The 18,946-nt window shown below is 38.7% G+C and overlaps 1 protein-coding gene and 1 long non-coding RNA gene across 15 annotated transcripts in view; both read left to right on the top strand.

The window, feature by feature from the left end:
• Positions 1 to 18,946, top strand: part of RFX3 (regulatory factor X3) — a 296,723-nt gene that overhangs the window by 79,522 nt on the left and 198,255 nt on the right. The gene's annotated exons all lie outside the window — the stretch shown is intronic.
• LOC123593197 lies at positions 497 to 6,261 on the top strand. The gene is made up of 2 exons (XR_006710178.1): positions 497 to 1,096; positions 1,600 to 6,261. It is a non-coding gene; the product is annotated as an uncharacterized LOC123593197 (long non-coding RNA).

Consider the following 18,946-nt stretch of genomic DNA (forward strand, 5'->3'; position numbering starts at 1 on the left):
GCTTGTGAAGATAGTACAGAGAGTTCCTATATATCTCACACCCAGTTTCCCATATCATCAACGGCTGTCCTCACTCACTGTAAGGTTACTCTTTACTCCCCCTTTTCAGACTTTCCCTCTTTGGAAGGAAAGCACTGTGTGTGGCCCCCACTTAAGGAGCGGGGAGTCCTGTTCCACTCCCGCAAGAGTGGGCTATCTTCATAAATTACTTGGAATACTTCTGCATGAGATTTGTCTCTCCCCCCACCCCCCGTTTGTGTATGTATTTAATCAGTCATTTATTTATGTAAGTATGGATTCGTGGATGTTTTTTAACTTATTTTTTTAAGTTTATTTGTTTGTTTTGAGGGAGACTGAGACAGCGCTAGTGGGGACAGGCAGAGAAAGAAGGAGACAGAATCCCAGGCAAGCTTTGTGCTGCCAGTGCAGAGCCTGACGCAGGGCTTGAACTCAAGAAACCGCGAGATTATGACCTGAGCGGAAACCAAGAGCCAGACGCTGAACCGACTGGACCGCCCAGGTGCCCCTCGTGGATACTTATTTTATACTTTGGATTATAATGCAACACCATTTTATTATTCAGATTGGCTCAGCTTTGGTGATTGGGAGCTTTGTAAATGGCCCCTGTGTCCCTTGTCCTTCTGATATAACCTCATCATTGAGTTTTATTTTTTTTGAGTACTTTTTTAGTGTCTGGGACTATAGGATGCATTAGATTCACCCTTATAATTTCTACTCCACTCTTAGGATCATTTCTGCAAAGAGCCCTGGTTCCTTTTATGGGAAAATGGTGTTAGAATCCACGATCTGGGTGCCAGGTGTAGTAGCTCTTTGCAAACCAAATACTTAGTGGAAAAGAAAGTTTTTGCCATTGTTTCAGGTAGTGATGAATTGGGTTATTGAAATAATTTTTATGTTAATACTGCTGGATTGAAATTTTACCTGAGTGAGTTGAGTAGAATCATCACAAGAATTTCTAAGTAAAATTCTAAGAAGTAATTATTTTATTACTCTTTTCTATTACTTTAAAGAAAGCCGCCTGCCCATGATGGCACTTTATCCTTGACCAGAACCTGAGGCAGAACTTCAAAACATGGTAATTTGAAGCAGGTTGGGATTAATTTGAGGATATTGGAAAGACTTGATACTCCATTAGGAAAATTAAGAAGCATGGAGTACGGAAAGACATGTAATTCATATTCATGTAAAGAATAATACTTCCTTTTGCATCACTAAGCATTTTAAATTTGTGTACCCAACAGAAGATTGGGAGAGAATGTGAAAGGGAAAAAAAAAAGAACAAAAGAGTAAAAAAGAACAAAAAAAAAATGACTGTTGAGTATCCTGAAAATATCTGGACAGTGGTCCTAACTGATTTATGTTATTTCAGAAGAATATTCTTTATTAGAGATCTGGCCTTTCTAACTCTAGAATTAAGATTTTCTTATTCTGAGATATTTGAAGATAGCTTAGACAACTACTTTGGGGGGTTTGAAAAGGATTTGTATGTACGTATTTGCAATCGTAGTGGTGCTGGTGAACATTTCTTGAAAGCTTCTTTATCTTTTACCCTGCCTTTTGTCCCCTTTCACTCTTCAGCATCTGCGTACCATTTCAATAAGAGAGCGGAATTGTTACTGCCCATCAAGCAACCAGGTCAGAAGAATCACAAGATCTGATAGGCGAATGCGTGAAATGTGTGTTGATTGTAAAAACAAAACAAAACAAAACTCATTTTCTAAGAATTAACCGTATGTTTTTTTCCCAGGGCCTACTTGTCCTCACCTCTTGTATTTTAATTTTCTTGCAGCTTAACTGTAAAGAATAGTCTTCTAAATCAGTGTAAATAGAAAAACTTCGATTTAAATGGATTGCATGCAATTGCAATTAGTAAGCAGCAGAAGCACTAATGAGGAAGAGAGCCAGGCAGGTGAAAAACCGAAGCCAAGGTAAATGAAGCAGTCTCTGATGAATAAGCAAACGTTAACTCAGGGCACCGGAAAACAGAGTGAGTTGGAGATGCCCAGGGAGCCCTCAAATGAAAATAGCTGGAAAGCCTCCAGAGGGACGGAGCTGAGTATAGAGATGGGCAGATCATAAGAGCGAGGTTCTGGTGAAGGGTTGCTCTTGGGTCTGAAGCCTGGCACAGATTGCCAGGGAGCACGTGAGACGCCCAGTGTCTTCTTCAGAGTTCAGCGGAAGCCATCAAGCCCATGCTGGAAGAGCCTGGAAACACTAATCTAGGACACAATGGAGGGAAACTTGAGTGTATGAAGGGTGTACCGTGTGCTGGGTGAACTATGTCATTTAATTTTTATACCCGCCCTTTCCCGTCTCATGGCATTTAATTCTTCCACCAACCCTTTGAAGGAGAGTATTACTACAGTGTTACAGGTGGAGGAAATGGGGACAGAGTGGCTTGAGAATAGCTTGCAAATCACACAGCCACTAATCGGAGGTAAACTCAGACCAGGGTTTAAAAAGTGGAAGTTTTCATTTCAAGCAGTTTGGGGGAATCAAGATAGACTGAAACCAATTCGGTGTTGCGTAGGTGCAGACTCTTAGCCCCTGGGGCGATTAACGATACTTTTTGGGGGGGGGGGGGTTCTGGGTTGAACTGGTTAAGAGAAAGGAGTTTAAAATGGTGGCTGTGAGGTTCAGATGGTTTAGAGCTGCTGAAAAATGAGGGTTCTGGTAGGCTGCTCTATCTGGAGAGCCTTAGAATGGGCTGAAAACTCCTGGACATAGCTGGTTAAGCAAGTGGGCTTGGGGATTGGCTGAAGGGTGGGTTCTTTTAATTATCATTTCACATTCCCTTTGACCTTCTCAGGATTCCTGTAGACGGGAGAGAGTGCTTTTTGGCTCTTCCGGGGAGAATAAATTTTAGTGGGGGCTATTCTTCGATTCTGGCCAACTGGTCGCTCCAATGTACGTTAGGCCATTTGTGAATGAGAGAGGAGAATCACGAAAACCGCTGTGAACTGCGAGGATGTAATATGTTAAACACGGTGTGTTTATGTTTACAAAATAAATCTCAAGAGCAAATTAATTGTATGTCTGTAGTTCTTGAACTGAAGTAGGCTAAGTGGGGGAAAAGCATGATTTAATCTTGCTTTATTGCTGGCCAAATCTCTAGGCTGGCCTTTTTTTTCCTTTTAATAAAAATGCTTGCGGTTCCTTGTCTTCCCATTAGCTCATAGTTGAGAGCTCTGTTAAGTTGTCTGTGAGACGGCGTGTATTAGGCTTGCCTGATTAAAATTGTTCATGAGAGATCAAGCAGACAAGGGACTTTTAGCATAATTAAAAAAGCACTGCTCGCCTTTAAAGATGAGATTTCAGAGATTTTCAAATTTAGATCCACCTGTAGGGAAGTGTGTTTATGTAATTAGATTCCGGTTCTCTCATGAACCCTTCTTAACTCAATTCACACATGGTGTCCTTTCCTTTTATAGACTGTCATCTTCTCCTGCAGGAGACGAGAGATGTTGAGGGGAGACAGAATTTGAATGAACTGAAACGTTTCCCTTGAAAGATCACAATGTGATAAGTTACACAATCAGTTACCTCCTTATGTTAACCTGTTTGTTTGTGAAAGGAAATGCAGGACCAAAGTTGAAGATCGTCAAGGGAAAAATCAAAACACATGGCCTGTCCTGTGTTCTCAGGCTAATCCGAGAAAAATTACAGCAGCTTTTGGAATATATCTCCTTGTGTTTAATGGACATCTTCGTCCAAGGTGGTTTTTTCAAAATTTTGTCTTTTCATATTGCAGTCCCAAACTTTCCATTGCTGCGCTCTGAAATCATTCAGTTCTTATTCTCATTTTACTGTCGTGTTTCAGAGGGAAAAAAAGAGATGATTACACTTAATGTGGTTTAAAATGGCTTCTTTTGTCCTTTTAAAGCAAAGTCCACTGCTATGGACTTGTTTAGTACTTTATAGAGCACACTTCAGGTTTTGTTGTTTTTTTTTTTAAGTGTGTTTCTAAAATACATTTTAGTTCTTTGGAAAGAAACCCTTTCTAGCGTAAATCAAAATGTTATTGCTATAATGAGGCAGCATTTTAGAAGAAAATTACCAAGGTGTGAACCTTTTTTTTTTTTTTTTTTTTTTTTTTTACCTACATGTATAAGGCATTAATTTCATAGACGAAGCGCTTCCGAACATGGGAACATTTTCTTCAGGGAAAGCATTTTCCTCGACGAATAAGTAATGCTTTGTTTTCACCCAGAAGATTGCTTTAGAACATTTCTCATGTAATTAAAATAATTTTTCCATTAGCTGAGAGTAGTTCTCAAAGCTTCTTGACTTTTTTTTTCACTTCTATCTTATTCTGCATTTTTAAAAAAGAATTCGTTCTAGCCTGATTTTAACATTAAACAGCAGTGTGCAGAAGGTACCCAAATTATGTTTATGTGAGCTCTGGGCAAGAGAAAAAGATGATAAAAGAACCTCCCCAAACCAGAAGGTACCATAAATTATCCCAGTTATATACTGAGACTAAATTTTAGGAACCTAATGAAACATATATTGGCCAGGCATAAAAATACTTCAAAACCATAAACAATCGAGGAAGAAAGGAGCCTGAAATTTTAAATGGTGGGATTTTTTTTTTTTTTTTTTTACTGTCTCATGTTATCTGCAGGAGGAGAGCACTAAACAAGGTTACATCTTGAAATGGTAAAATCTGTGAATAGTTTTGTTTGTGGGAGGAGGGTCACAAAGAGGTTATTCCTCTGGCTTTCTTCTCCTTGACAAGTAATCAGAGTAGTTCACAGATTTCCTGGTTTCCAACCATTTTATAGTCTGGAGAATTAATGCTTGCATCAAATTATATAGTACCTTACTTTTGATTAAATAAAGTGTTTTAACAGGACCCCACAATCAAGTAAGCTAGATAATAGTTGCTTTAATTAAGACCTAATTTAGGTTGAAAACATATAGAATTAACAAGGTGTACTATATGTTATAATTACAGCAACCGGTATATTTCTGCCATAGGCATTATGATTTCCTTTATATTCCACAGAAAGGAAAACCCTTATGTTCTCTTTATTCTTGTTCAATTTCACACACTGGTTTTCATATCCATTTAATTGCTTATTCGTCCACCTGTCTGTCGTTCATCCATTTATTCAGTAAGCACTTACGGAACCTTTCCTGTTGGGCTTGGGTACCTGTGATACAGAGATGAGTAACTCTTTGAGGATATCTTTGTGTGTGTGTGTGTATGTATATATATTGCATGCCACAAATTCACAAAGAATTACCAGTACGAATAGAGTGATGTGCATGTAAAAGAAGGTACATCTAATTGTTTCTGGAATGTCAGAGAAAACTTCAGTTTTCTGAAGTTCGAGGAGACAGTGTTTAAACTGAGTCGGGAAGGATGGAAGTTCCTTCACTGGGCTGAAAATCAGAGGAAGGGCACACAGAAAAGTGAGAAGAGCAAGTAAAAAAAGCATTGCGATTTTAGAAGACGTGTAAATATTTTGGTATGTCTGGAATATCCAGGAGAAATCATTGGAAATGATGCTGTGGAAGTAGGCAGGTAGATCTCTCACCTGGCCATCTCGATGAGTTCAGACTTTACTTGTAAGGCAGTGAAGGAAATGAAGCTGAGTGAATAACAGGAGAAAATTTGCATTTTGGAAAAATAAATTGAGCAGGATTACAGAAAATGTTTACAGAGGGCAACAAGGGACCACATGCAGTATTCATCAGATGGCTCCTGTTTCTTCAGTGAACTGGGAGGCAATCTTGTATCCTTGGGTTTTAGGGCCAGACAGACTTCATTTCAGATCCTGAATCTCAAGAGCCCCTTAACTTCCCTCAGCCTAGGATTTTTCATCTGTAAAATGGGAATAATAGTGGTCTTGCAGTATTGTAGAGTTTACGTGTTCAAAATGCTTTGCTTGGATTTCTAGGCCATTTCTAATCCATCTTTCACTTGCCACACTATCGGCCATTTGCCAAAAGCCATCGTGGCTTTCTCCAGGCTTCTCATTTCCAGGCTTGGTGCATTCTCAGATGTTCCAGGTTTTGGGGTGGTGGTTACAAAACAAAACAAAACAAAACAAAACAAAACAAATGGTTTTGTTGAAGTATATCTGACATACAGTAAACCGCACATAATTAAAGAGTACGATTTGGATATTTGGATATGTCTGCGAGACCATCACTGCAGTCAAGGTGCTGAATATACTGTCACTCCAGTGATTTCCTTGCGTTTCCTTGTGTTTTCTTCCTTCCCCTTCTCCCTGCCCCCTTCATCCCAGAGCCCACCACCCCCACCCATCCCTGTGATCCCTTACATACTTTCAGTCACTGTAAATTAGTTTACATTTCCTAGAAGTTGATATAAATGACATCATACAGTAGGTATTCTTTTTTTGTCTAGCTTCTTTCACGGGACACGATTACTTGGTCATTCGTCCATACTGTTGCATGTAACAAGCGTTCATTTCTTTTGATTGTTGACTGGTATCCCATCGTGTGGGGTACGGACATATTTACCTTTCGCTGGACAAATGAGTTATGTCCAGTTATCGAGTATTATGATTAAGGCAGCTGTGACCGTTAGCGTTCAAGACTTTGTATGGACCTACGCTTTCTTTGTTGGGGATGGGTGGCTGGGTGGTAAATAACTGAGGAATAGAATGGCTGGGTCATATGGCAGGTATATGTTCAAATTTTTAAGAAACGTCCACAAACTTTTTTTTACACCGGTTGCACCATTTGACATTCCCCACCAGCATCGTGTGAGAGTTCGGGTCCCCTGCATCCCAACCCACACTTGATATGGTCAGTCTTTTAAGTGTTCATCATTCTGATGTGTGTAGTTGTTTCTCTTGTGGCAGAGGTTAATGATTTGGGGCATCTTTTCGTTTGCTTGTTTACCATCTTTTGTCTTCTCTGGTTTCTGTTCACATCTTTTCCCCACTTATTATTATTATTATTATTATTATTATTACTGAGTTTTGAGACTTTATTATGGGTACAGGTCCTCTGTCAGATGTTTGCTTTGCAGATATTTTCTCCTAGTCCGCTTGTCTTTTTATCCCAGCAAGGGTGTTGTAAACAGCAGAAGTTTTTAATTTTGACAAAGTCCCATTTACCAATTTTATCTTCTGTGGATTGTGCTCTGGCCTCCTTGGTAAAAAACTTGGCCTACCGAAGGTCCAAAATATTTTTCTCATATATTTCTTTTCAAGGAGCTTTATGTTTTTTTACATTTAAGTCTGTAACCCAATTTTGCAATAAACTTTTACCTTTGGGAAATTTTACACTTTTGGGAAGGTTGCAAAGGTAGTATAGAGAGTTCCTGTGCACCCCTCATCTACTTTGTCCTATTATTAACATCTTACATAACCACAGTAGATTTGTCAGAGCTAAGAAACCAGCTTAGTACGTTACTATTCACTTCACTTCAGACTTGATTTGGATTTTATCCGTTTTTCTAATACCTGTTTTCTGTTCTGGAATTCAATCCGTGATTCCCCATTTGTGTGTTGTCCTCGTGTCTCCTTAGTTTTCTCTGATCCTTGACAGCTTCTTAGTCTCTCTCTCTCTCTTTTTTTTATGACCTTGACAGTTTTGAGCAGTACTGGTCATTTTGTAGAATGTCCTGTAATTTGGGTTTGTCTGACTTTTCTTTGGATGGTGCTGAGATACAACTTCTTGATTATAAAAAGTGCAGGAGATCCAGGAATGAGTTAAGCCCACAATCGGGAAACCACTAAATCGAGGATGTAGCTCATTCTACACCACAACCGACTGGCCTAGTCTCTTCAGTGTCATAAAAAACTACGGGGAGAAAAGGGAGGAGACTGTTTTGAAGCAAAAGTAAAGAAGATTTAACTACCGAATCCAATGAGGGGGCCTTGACTAGCTCCTGATTTGGGGGGGGGGGAATCCAGCTGCAAAAGACATTTTGGGGACAATTGGGAAAAATTGAGTGTGAATTTGGTATTAGAGGACACTGCTGCTTCTGTATAGAGTCTCCCTGATTTTGTACATAGAAGATCATGTTTGTGAATAAAGAAAGTTTTACTTTTTCCTTTAAAATCTGGATACATTTAATTTCTTTTTCTTGCCCAATTACGCCGGCTAGATCGTCTAGCACGATGTTGAAAGAAAGTGGTGACAGCTGCCATTTCTGTTTTGTTCTTTAATTTTTTTTTAACGTTTATTTATTTTTGAGACAGAGACAGAGCATGAACGGGGGAGGGTCAGAGAGAGGGAGACACAGAATCTGAAACAGGCTCCAGGCTCTGAGCTGTCAGCACAGAGCCCGACGTGGGGCTTGAACTCACGGACCGCGAGATCATGACCTGAGCCGAAGTTGGACGCTTAACCGACTAAGCCACCCAGGCACCCCTATTTTGTTCTTGATCGTAAGGGAGGAACATTCAGACTTTGACCATTAAGTATGATGTCAAATGTAGGTTTTTTTTAAAGACATTCTTTATCTGGCTGAAGAAATTCTACTTTGTTGAGAATTCTTGTCGGAAATGGATGTTGGACTTTGCCTAATACTTTTTTTTTTTGGTGTCTATTTAGATAATTATGAGGTTTTCCTGTCTTAGTTTCTTAATATGGTGAATTACATTTAAGCCAGCCTTGAAACCCTAAACTGGTTTAGGGTTGAAATCCAGAGATTAAACCCACTTAGTCTCAATGTGCTATTCTTTTTTGTTTGTTTTGTTTTGTTTTAATACGAAATTTATTGTCAAATTGGTTTCCATACAACACCCAGTGCTCATCCCAAAAGGTGCCCTCCTCAATAACCATCACCCACCCTCCCCTCCCTCCTACCCCCCATCAGCCCTCAGTTTGTTCTCAGTTTTTAAGAGTCTCTATGTTTTGGCTCCCTCCCTCTCTAACCTCTTTTTTTTTTCTTCCCCTCCCCCATGGGTTCCTGTTAAGTTTCTCAGGATCCACATAAGAGTGAAACCATATGGTATCTGTCTTTCTCTGTATGTCTTATTTCACTTAGCATCACACTCTCCAGTTCCATCCACGTTGCTACAAAAGGCCATATTTCATTCTTTCTCATTGCCACGTAGTATTCCATTGTGTATATAAACCACAGTTTCTTTATCCATTCATCCGTTGCTGAACATTTAGGCTCTTTCCATAATTTGGCTATTGTTGAGAATGCTGCTATAAACATTGCGGTACAAGTGCCCCTATGCATCAGCCCTCCTGTATCCCTTGGGTAGATTCCTAGCAGTGCTATTTCTGGGTCATAGGGTAGGTCTATTTTTAATTTTTTAGGGAACCTCCACACTGTTTTCCAGAGCGGCCGCACCAGTTTGCATTCCCACCAATAGTGCAAGAGGGTTCCTGTTTGTCCACATCCTCTCCAGCATCTATAGTCTCCTGATTTGTTCATTTTAGCCACTCTGACTGGCGTGAGGTAGTATCTGAGTGTGGTTTTGATGTGCTATTCTTTATGGATCTTGTTGGGTTCAACATTTTAGAATACTCATTATGTCTTTGCATTTAATTTCTGATCAGCCTATTTAGAGGTTTATCAATTTTACTGACCACTTCAAATAATGAGCTTTTGCTTTCATTGAGTTTTCCCATCTTTCTGTTTTCTGTGTTATTTAATTTTTTTTAATGTTTATTTATTTATTTTAAATATGAAATTTATTGTCAAATTGGTTTCCATACAACACCCAGTGCTCATCCCAACAGGCGCCTTCCTCAATACCCATCACCCACCCTCTCCTCCCTCCCTCCCCACATCAACCCTTAGTTTGTTCTCAGTTTTTAAGAGTCTCTTATGTTTTGGCTCCCTCCCTCTCTAGCCTTTTTTTTTTTCCTTCCTCTCCCCCATGGTCTTCTGTTAAATTTCTCAGGATCCACATAAGAGTGAAAACATATGGTATCTGTCTTTCTCTGTATGACTTATTTCACTTAGCATAACACTCTCCAGTTCCGTCCACGTTGCTACAGAAGGCCATATTTCCTCAAAAAATTAAAAATAGATCTATCCTATGACCCAGCAATAGCAGTGCTAGGAATTTACCCAAGGGATTACAGGAGTGCTGATGCATAGGGGCACTTGTACCCCAATGTTAATAGTAGCACTTTCAACAATAGCCAAATTATGGAAAGAGCCTAAATTTGTCCATCAACGGATGAATGGATAAAGAAACTGTGGTTTATATACACAATGGAATACTATGTGGCAATGAGAAAAAATGAATGTTTATTTATTTTTGAGAGAGAGATAGAGGACAAGCTGTGAGGTGCAGAGAGACAGGAAGACACAGATTTGGAAGCGGGCTCCAGGCTCTGAGCTGTCAGCACAGAGCCTGATGTGGGGCTCAAACCCACAAACCATGAGATCATGACCTGAGCCAAACTCGGATGCTTAACCGACTGAGCCACCCAGGCGCCCCGGTTTTCTGTGTTATTGAATTCTGCTATGATCTTTTTAAAAACTTGTTCAACAGTTCTCTGTATTACTGAGTGCTTATTACAGTAAGTGTATCTTAATCCCCTTTATCTGTTTCACCCATTCACCCACCCCCCTGCCTTCTGGCAACCACCAGTTTGTTCTCTATTTAAGAGTGGTTTTGTTTGTTTTTGGCTCTGTTTTCTTTTTTCATTTGTTTTGTTGCTTAAATTCCACACGTGAGTGAAATCCTATGGTATCTATCTTTGTCTGACTTATCTTAACATTATACTCACTAGGTCCATCTATATTGTTGCAAATGGCAAATCTCATTCTTTTTATGTCTGAATCATATTCCATTGTCTATATATACCATATCTTCTTTACTCATTCATCTATCGAAGGACACTTGGGTTGCTTTCATACCTTTGCTATTGTAAACAATGTTAGGATAAACGTAGGGCTGCATATATCTTTTCAAATTAGTGTTTTTATATTCTTTGCGTAAATACCCAGGAGTGGAATTACTGGGTGAGATGGGAATTCTATTTTTTGTTTTTTCGAGGAACCTCCACACTGCTTTCCACAGTGGCTGCACGAATTTGTCTTTCCACCAACATTGCGTAAGGATTCCTTTCTCTCCACTTCCTCACCGACACTTGTTACTTCTCATCTTTTTCATTCTAGTCATTCTGACAGGAATGAGGTATAGCTCATTGTGGCTTGGATTTGCATTTCCCTGTTGATTAGTGATGTTGAACCTCTTTTCATGTGTCTGTTGGCCATCTCTATGTCTCCTTTGGAAAAATATCTATTCAGGTCCTCTGCCCATTTTTAATCAGATTACTTGTGTGTGTGTGGGGGGGGGGGTTGGTGTTGAGCCCATAAGTTCTTTAGATATTTTGGATATTAAGTTCTTATCAGATATTTGATTTGCAAACATCTTCTCCCCTTTAGTAGGTTGCCTTGTTTTGTTGACAGTCTCCTTTGCTGTGTGAGGTGTAGTCCCAGTAGTTTATTTTTGCTTTGGTTTCCCTTGCCTGAGGAGACATGTCTAAAAAAATGTTGCTAAGGTCCGTGTCTAAGAAATTACTGCCTAAGTTTTCTTCCAGGAGTTTTATGGTTTCAGGTCTCACATTTAGGTCTTCAATCCATTTCAAAGTTATTTGTGTATGTGGTGTAGGAAAGTGGTTCAGTTTCTTTGGCATGGAGCTGTCCAGTTTTTCGAGTATCGAGGAGTATCAAGTATCGAGGAGACCATCTTTTCCCTCACTGCGTTTTCTTGCCTCCTTTGTCATAGACTAGTTGACTACATAAGCATGGGGTTATTTCTGGGCTCTTTTCTTTTTTACTGACCTGTGTGCCTGTGTTTGTGCCGGGACCATACAGTTTTGAGTGCTACAGCTTTGTGTAGCATATCTTGAAATCTGAGATGGTGGTGCCTCCCAGCTTTGTTCTTCTCGATCAAGATTGCTTTGGTTGTCTGGGGCCTCTTGTGATGCCATGCAAATTTTAGGATCATTTGTTCCAGTTACATGGAAAATGCCGTTGGTATTTTGATAGAGGTTGCATTAAATCTGTAGATTGCTTTGGATGGTATGGATCTTTAAAAACAATATTGGTTCTTCTAGTCCATGAGCATAGAATGTCTTTACATTTTTGTCATCTTCATTTTCTTTCATGAATGTTTTATAGTCTTTGGAGTACAGGTCCTTCGTCTCCTTGGTTAAGTTTGTTGCTAGATATTTTATTTTGTTATTTTGGATGCAGTTATAAATGGGATCATTTTCTGAATTTCCCTTTCTGCTACTTCACTGTTAGTGTCTAGAGATGCAGCAGATTTCTGTATGTTAATTTTGTGCCTTATAATATTACTGAATTCATTTGTCAGTTCTAATAGTTTTTTGGTGGAGTCTTTAGGATTTTCTCTGTATAGTGTCATGTCACGTGTAAATAGTGAAAGATCAGGTATACGACAGATAGGTCTACTTTCACCACTTTTATCTGACACAGTTCTAGAAGTCTTAGCTGCAGCAGTCAGACAAGAAAAAGAACAAAGTTATCCACATTGATAAGGAAGTGGTAAAACTTTCATTATTTGAATTGTGTTATGATCTTTATCATTTCCTCTCTTCTACCTTGGACAAAATTTACTTGTTTTTCTGGTTTCATGGGGTAAAAGCAGAGATCGTTAGGTTGAGATTTGTCTTCTTTTCTACTACAGATGTTTGTTTTACTATAGATTTCCCTCTAAGGACCGCTTTAGTAGCATCCAAAAAATTTTGACATGGTATATTTTTATTTTCATTCAGTTTTAAATACTTTTTAACCCCACTTTTGGTATCTTCTTTGATTCTTTGGTTATTTAGAAGTGTCTTATTTTGTTCTAAAACATCTTGGAACTTTCCAGAGATCTTTGCTATTATTTCCTAATTTAGTTCAGTTGTGGGCAGAAAACATAGAACAAATCTTGACTCCTTTTACATTTGAGACTTGTTTTATGGCCAGGATATTGTATACCTTTGCTTTCTTTCAGTTTTTACTTCATGTATTTTGAAGCTCATTTATTAGGTACATCAACATTTAAGAATATTGCATTCTTTTGATGAATTAACCTCCATATCATGAAATTATCCTATGTGTCCCTGGCAATAGTTCTATTCTGAACTAAATTTCTTTTTCTATTAGTATAGCCACCCTGGGTATTTTTAACTAGTTGTTATGATATGCCTTTTGGTCCTTTTGTTTAAACTATTTACGTCTATATTTAAGTTACATTTCTCAAAAGCAGCATATTGTTGGATCATGCTTTTTTAGGAGTCTGATAATATCTGCCTTTTAATTGGAGTGTTTAGATCATTTACATTTACTATGATTACTGATCCAGTTTGTAAGTCTGTCATCTTGCTGTTCTCTTTGTCTTACCCATTCTTTGTTCCCTTTTTATCCTTTTTTTTTTTTAACCTTCTTTTGTTGGTTTATTTATATACTGTTTCATGGTTTCTAAACTCTAAGCATTCTCATTATTGTCTGGGTTAGCATCCAATTTATTTAAAAGTAAATATAGGGGTTCCTGGGTGACTCGGTTGGTTAAGCGGCTGAGTGTTGATTTTGGCTCAGGTCATGATTCACAGTTCTTGAGATCGAGCCCCACGTTGGACTTTGTGATAACAGTGCGGAGCCTGCTTAGGATTCTCTCTTCCTGCCCCTCTCTCCCCACCCTCAAAATAAATTTAAAAAAACCTAAAAAAAAAAGTGTGTGTGTGTATATATGTATATATATATGTGTGTGTGTGTGTGTGTATATATATATACACACACACACCTATACAATATATATATATATATATACACATACCTATACATACATATATATATATACACACCTATACATACATATATATATACACATACACACACACACACACACACACATATATATATACTTATTATGTCAGTTTCTCAAAGTCTGATTTTCTAATATCTTCTAAGAGTTTTTGAGTAGAGATTTATAAGGGTTATTTTGCTGTCCTAAAAAATTTCTTGCTGGTTTTGCATTTGCCATAGTACTTAAATGTTAATATAGTTAAAATTATAATTGGTGCTAAATGACCTTTTTAAGGATCGACTGCTGGCTTCTGTGCTCTTTCCATTCCTTTATGGAAGACTCTGTGTGAGAAGGTGCCAGGCTCCCAGAAAGCTTAGGGGTGCTTACTTCTAAGGACCATATGGAGAGCATCTTGAGAAGGCAGCTTGCATTCCTAGGTTTACCAGTATTTATCTGCCTTGATTTGGATTGTTTTCTTCCATTTCATTTAGGGAGAAAGGAAAAAAAAGATAAATCACTAGTTATTTTTCTATCTGCATCTCTCCTCTACCCATTCTTTTGATAGGGATGGCATTGAATATCTAGATTGCATTGGGTAGTGTTGACGTTTTAACAATATTGATTCTTCCTATCCAGGAGCATGCAATCTTTTTCCATTTTTTTGTGTCTTCTTCAGTTTCTTTCATAATCTTTCTATAGTTTTCAGTGTATAGATTTTTCACCTCTTTGGTTGGATGTATTCCTAGGTATTTTATGGGTTTTTGTGCAACTGTAAATGGGATCCATTCCTTGATTTCTCTTTCTGTCGCTTCATTGTTGGTGTATAGGAATGCAACCGATTTCTGTGCGTTGATTTTATATCCTGCAACTTTGCTGAATTCATGAATCAACTCTAGTAGTTTTTTGGTGGAATCTTTTGGTTTTCCCATATAGAGTATCACGTCATCTGCGAAGACTGAAAGTTTGACCTCCTCCTGGCCGATTTGGATGCCTTTTATTTCTTTGTGTTGTCTGATTGCAGAGGCTAAGACTTCCAATACTATGTTTCATAATAGTGGTGAGAGTGGACATCCCTGTCTTGTTCCCTACCTTAGGGGGAAAGCTGTCAGTTTTTCCTCATTGAGGATGATATTAGCGTTGGGTCATTCATCTCCTCTACCCATCCTTCACCAAATAAACGGCTTGGTGGATTATGTTTTTCGAAAAGCCAAGAAACATGTTCCTCTTCAGTTTTAAAGAAGCATACTCAGTGCGTCATCCACACGGAAAGAGGGTATTGCAGGCTTTATAATTTCTGTAAAGAAAGGAACGGCATGAAGATGGGAGAAAGAAAAGATGTGGTTGGGCTTGAATAATGCTATGATTATTTTATCACATTTGGAAATAGGTAAAATCAGTATTCATCTATCTTGAATCCTAGGAAATGGTGAGATAATAGCTCTCTCTGTGGACTCCCATGAGGCCCATACTTGGAATAGCTCCGTTCACCCTGTCCTTAGCACTGAGGAAAAAGAACTCCTGATTTCTCCTTTCCTGAAGTTGACTTGTTCCTAGAGGATTTCCTTGGAGTAGCTTTGTCACTAGAGGATTTTTGTTGAAGTAGTTCTAATTTCTAGAAGCTATGTAAATCAGGGTATTCTTGTTCATTCCCCATTCTAAGTCTAGCTCTTAAAATTTCAAAGAAGCAGAATGTGGTACATCCCTATTAAATGCAGGTGCTTTCTGCCCTGTTTACTTCAGACAGTTGAGTGTCTATAGTGGTTCCGACTGATGGTTTGTAAGCTGATGAACGGATGCCAAAAACTAAATGTCTCTTGAGTACAGTGGAGCCTATAGTCTAGTCTCCGTGAATATTAGGGCATTGTGCCAACTTGAGCTGGCTTAATTCCGCAAGCAGGAGCCCTTTGCAGAAGGATTCATGGTAATTAACCAATTCAAAGTGCAATATTTTCCTTTCATTAATTTGGCAGAAAACAACTAAATATCTACAGCAAGAATGTTTTTGACATTTTCATTTGCTGCTTGGAAAATAATGGCTACTTTGAATCGTGCTATAAAAAGCAAACTGCTAGGATTTTGTCATTTCCATTTTAACTTCCTAACAGACGTGAGGATTGCTCAATTAGAAATTATTTTTTAAAAAATTAAGTGAGGGGTGGGGGGGTGGGTTAAATAGGTGAAGGGGTTTAAGGAGTGTACTTGTTATGAACAGCCGGTGATATACGGAGTTGTTGAATTTCCGTATCATATGCCTGAAACTGATACTATCCTGTTTGTTAACTAACTGGAATTAACGTAAAAAATTAAGTAGGAATAGTTGGCTGCAGGGGTAAGCAGAATTGATTCATATTTTGAGGTGATTGTTTGCAGGAGGTTCTTAGGGAGTTTGTTGGCTCAAGCGCATTGGTTTTTACATCTTCTTCCCTGAATGTCTGAGTAATAGAATTCCACTTGGATGGGATAATTTCCTACCCTTTCTCCCTTCTAAAGTTCATTTCTATTCCAAATATTGCTTAGAATTTTTCTCTTTCCTTTTTCTTTTGGGTTAAAGAAATATTTGTCGTCTTAATCGGCTCTTTCCAATATTTGTTAATGTTTTACTTTGTGAAGTGTAGTTAGCATCAGTCCCCTGGAATGAAGTATTTTGAAAAATCTTGGAACCAAAGGCTCGTCATGAGGGAAGCTTTTTCCCTGGAAGAATTATAGAAGTATTTATTTCTTTTAGGATATGTTAGTGTTCACGTCAATACTGTTATTTGTTGATGACATTTATCCTTTCACTAAAAATAGAATGTTTAATAGTACTCAGACCTTTGATTACTAGGTTCTGGTTATAAAAACCTTGATTCCTCAATTTAACATTTTCCCCTTTTGCAATTTTGACACGTTTTCTGTGTATATATTTTTTTGTATAGTCTTTATTAACTGGGTATATTCAGTTAGAAAGACACTATTGTATTTTTAATATACTTTTACTAGTTTTAAGTATCAGGAACCTACTTCAGTCTACCTAAAAACAGAAGTATGGAAGGTTACTAGGATAACTCCTGCAATCCAAAAGAACGGCGTGGGCTTGTGAGGAACTGGATGGGATCTGCCATTAGTAAAGCCATTAGGAACCTAGGTAGTGTACTCCTCCCCTTTTATGTTTGCTTCTATCTGTGTGTCTCTCCCTCTTCGTACTCCATAAATTTAATTTCAGATGCACATGACCAACTATGTCTCCCACCACCACCATTTGGTTAATCAGTTGGAGTGACCAGCCCAGATGGAGACACATCCGTGTAAATGATGAAAATGTGGGAAGCACATTTGGAGCAGGTGGGGGGTGGGGAAGTGTCTTGGGGCGTAAGGACATTTCCTCTTTGCCCTGTTTTCCAAAGAGAAGACTTTTATGTTTCTACTTGATGGATTGGGGGAGGGTGTTTCTAACAGGGAAACTCTTACGTATAAAGGCATTGAAGTATAAGGAGTGTTGAATTCTTAAGAAAAGGTGACTGTTGTGGACGAAACATAGAAGACTTTGGAATGAATTTGTAACAACTAGCTGTTGTGCCGTCCACATGCACCAAGAGTGTGATTTAGCTCAGTTACATTTATTGGAAAATCTACCACGTTAAAGAGACTGTTTGATTTGGTAGGCTTAAAAGCTAGGATAAACATAAGGAAGATTCGGTGACACACAGCCACGATATAAAGCAGAGCGTGACATTCTGTTAGAAGCTTATTCTTTGTTTATTCATTTGTGCCTTAAGTATTTGCTTTATTATGCGTCAGGTACTGTTCTGGGTACTGAGGCTACACAGTAAATAGTTAGATGGATCCCTTCTTCTCATGGAGCTTATCAGAATGTTGCTACTCAAAAAATAGGATGCCTTGGCCAGCATCATCATCACTGAACTAGGAGAATGTTAGGAATCTGGAGTCTCAGACTCTACACAGACCTACTGACTCAGAATCTGCATTTGGATCCCTTGTTACTAGAATATATAGTAAAGATTGAGAAGGACAGTTCTAGAGCAGAATTGGCAAACTGCAGCCTCCAGGCCAAAGCCAGCTGGTTTTTGTAAATCACGTTTCTTTGGGACACCAACGTCTTTTTGTTTGTGTATTGTCTGTGGCTGCTTGCATACTGCATTGGCATATTTGAGGAGTCGTGACAGGGACTTGATGGGTCCATAAAGCCTCAACTGCGTTTTGGCCCTTTAGAGCCTGAATGTGCTGCCCTATTATCTACAGTATAAACAAATGGCTTGGAATGCACAACAGAGATTAAATTGTACTTGTTTGTGAAAAGTTTATGGAATAGGTCGTATTTCAATTCTTCTGAAAAACAGTGGTTCAACACATGATGAGCCTGTCATCTCTAATGCAAATGACACACGCTGAAGCCTGATAGGTAAAGAATATTTAAAAATCCAAAGACTGATCAAACTTTGTGACGGATCCCCTCTTGAAGAATGGAGAGCAGGCCTAGGAGATTTAAGAATGTTGGTGGCAGGGTGACGTAGTAAAAGTAATAGGTTTACTTCGTTTTTTAAAAAAAGTATAATAAATATAAGTTTACTTAGTTTTTTTAAAAAAAAATTTACCGAGTGTTTTTGAGGCACAAATTGTTTCTTTGACGCTAATGGTATTTCAGACATCGCCAAGACGTCTGTTTATAGGTCTACCTGATGTATAAGAAAACTGATGCTGCTCAAGAAAGTCAGGTGTTTAGCCAATGAGTAGCGTTTTAGCACCAGTAATGGGGCTGGAACCCTGGATCTAAGTCTTCTGATGAACTACTTGAACTTCCCTGAAACAAAGGGATCTAAGGAGATTCAGTGTTTAGCTCCCTGGATGCCGTCCATCTCTCATGTCAAGCTTCAATCCATAGCACTCTGCTTTTAGGTATCCTGAGTGTTAGATTGCTTGTTAGGTTTCTCTTGAACATTATTGAAAACATCATTTTGTTTTCTTAAAATGCCTTTTTCTCTCATCGAAAACCAAGGTAGTCACTGTGGACAGACAGGTTATTTCTTTGCTTTCTTTCTTTTTTAACATTTATCTATTTTTGAGAGAGAGAGAGCACGAGCGAGCGTGGAGGAGGGGGAGGGGCAGAGAGAGAGAGAGGGAGACACAGAATCAGAGACAGGCTCCAGCCTCTGAGCTGTGAGCACCGAGCCTAACGCGGGGCCCAAACTCACGAACCGCCAGATCGTCTG

The sequence above is a fragment of the Leopardus geoffroyi genome, chromosome D4 (genome assembly GCF_018350155.1).
Source record: "Leopardus geoffroyi isolate Oge1 chromosome D4, O.geoffroyi_Oge1_pat1.0, whole genome shotgun sequence".
Lineage (NCBI taxonomy): Eukaryota > Metazoa > Chordata > Mammalia > Carnivora > Felidae > Leopardus > Leopardus geoffroyi.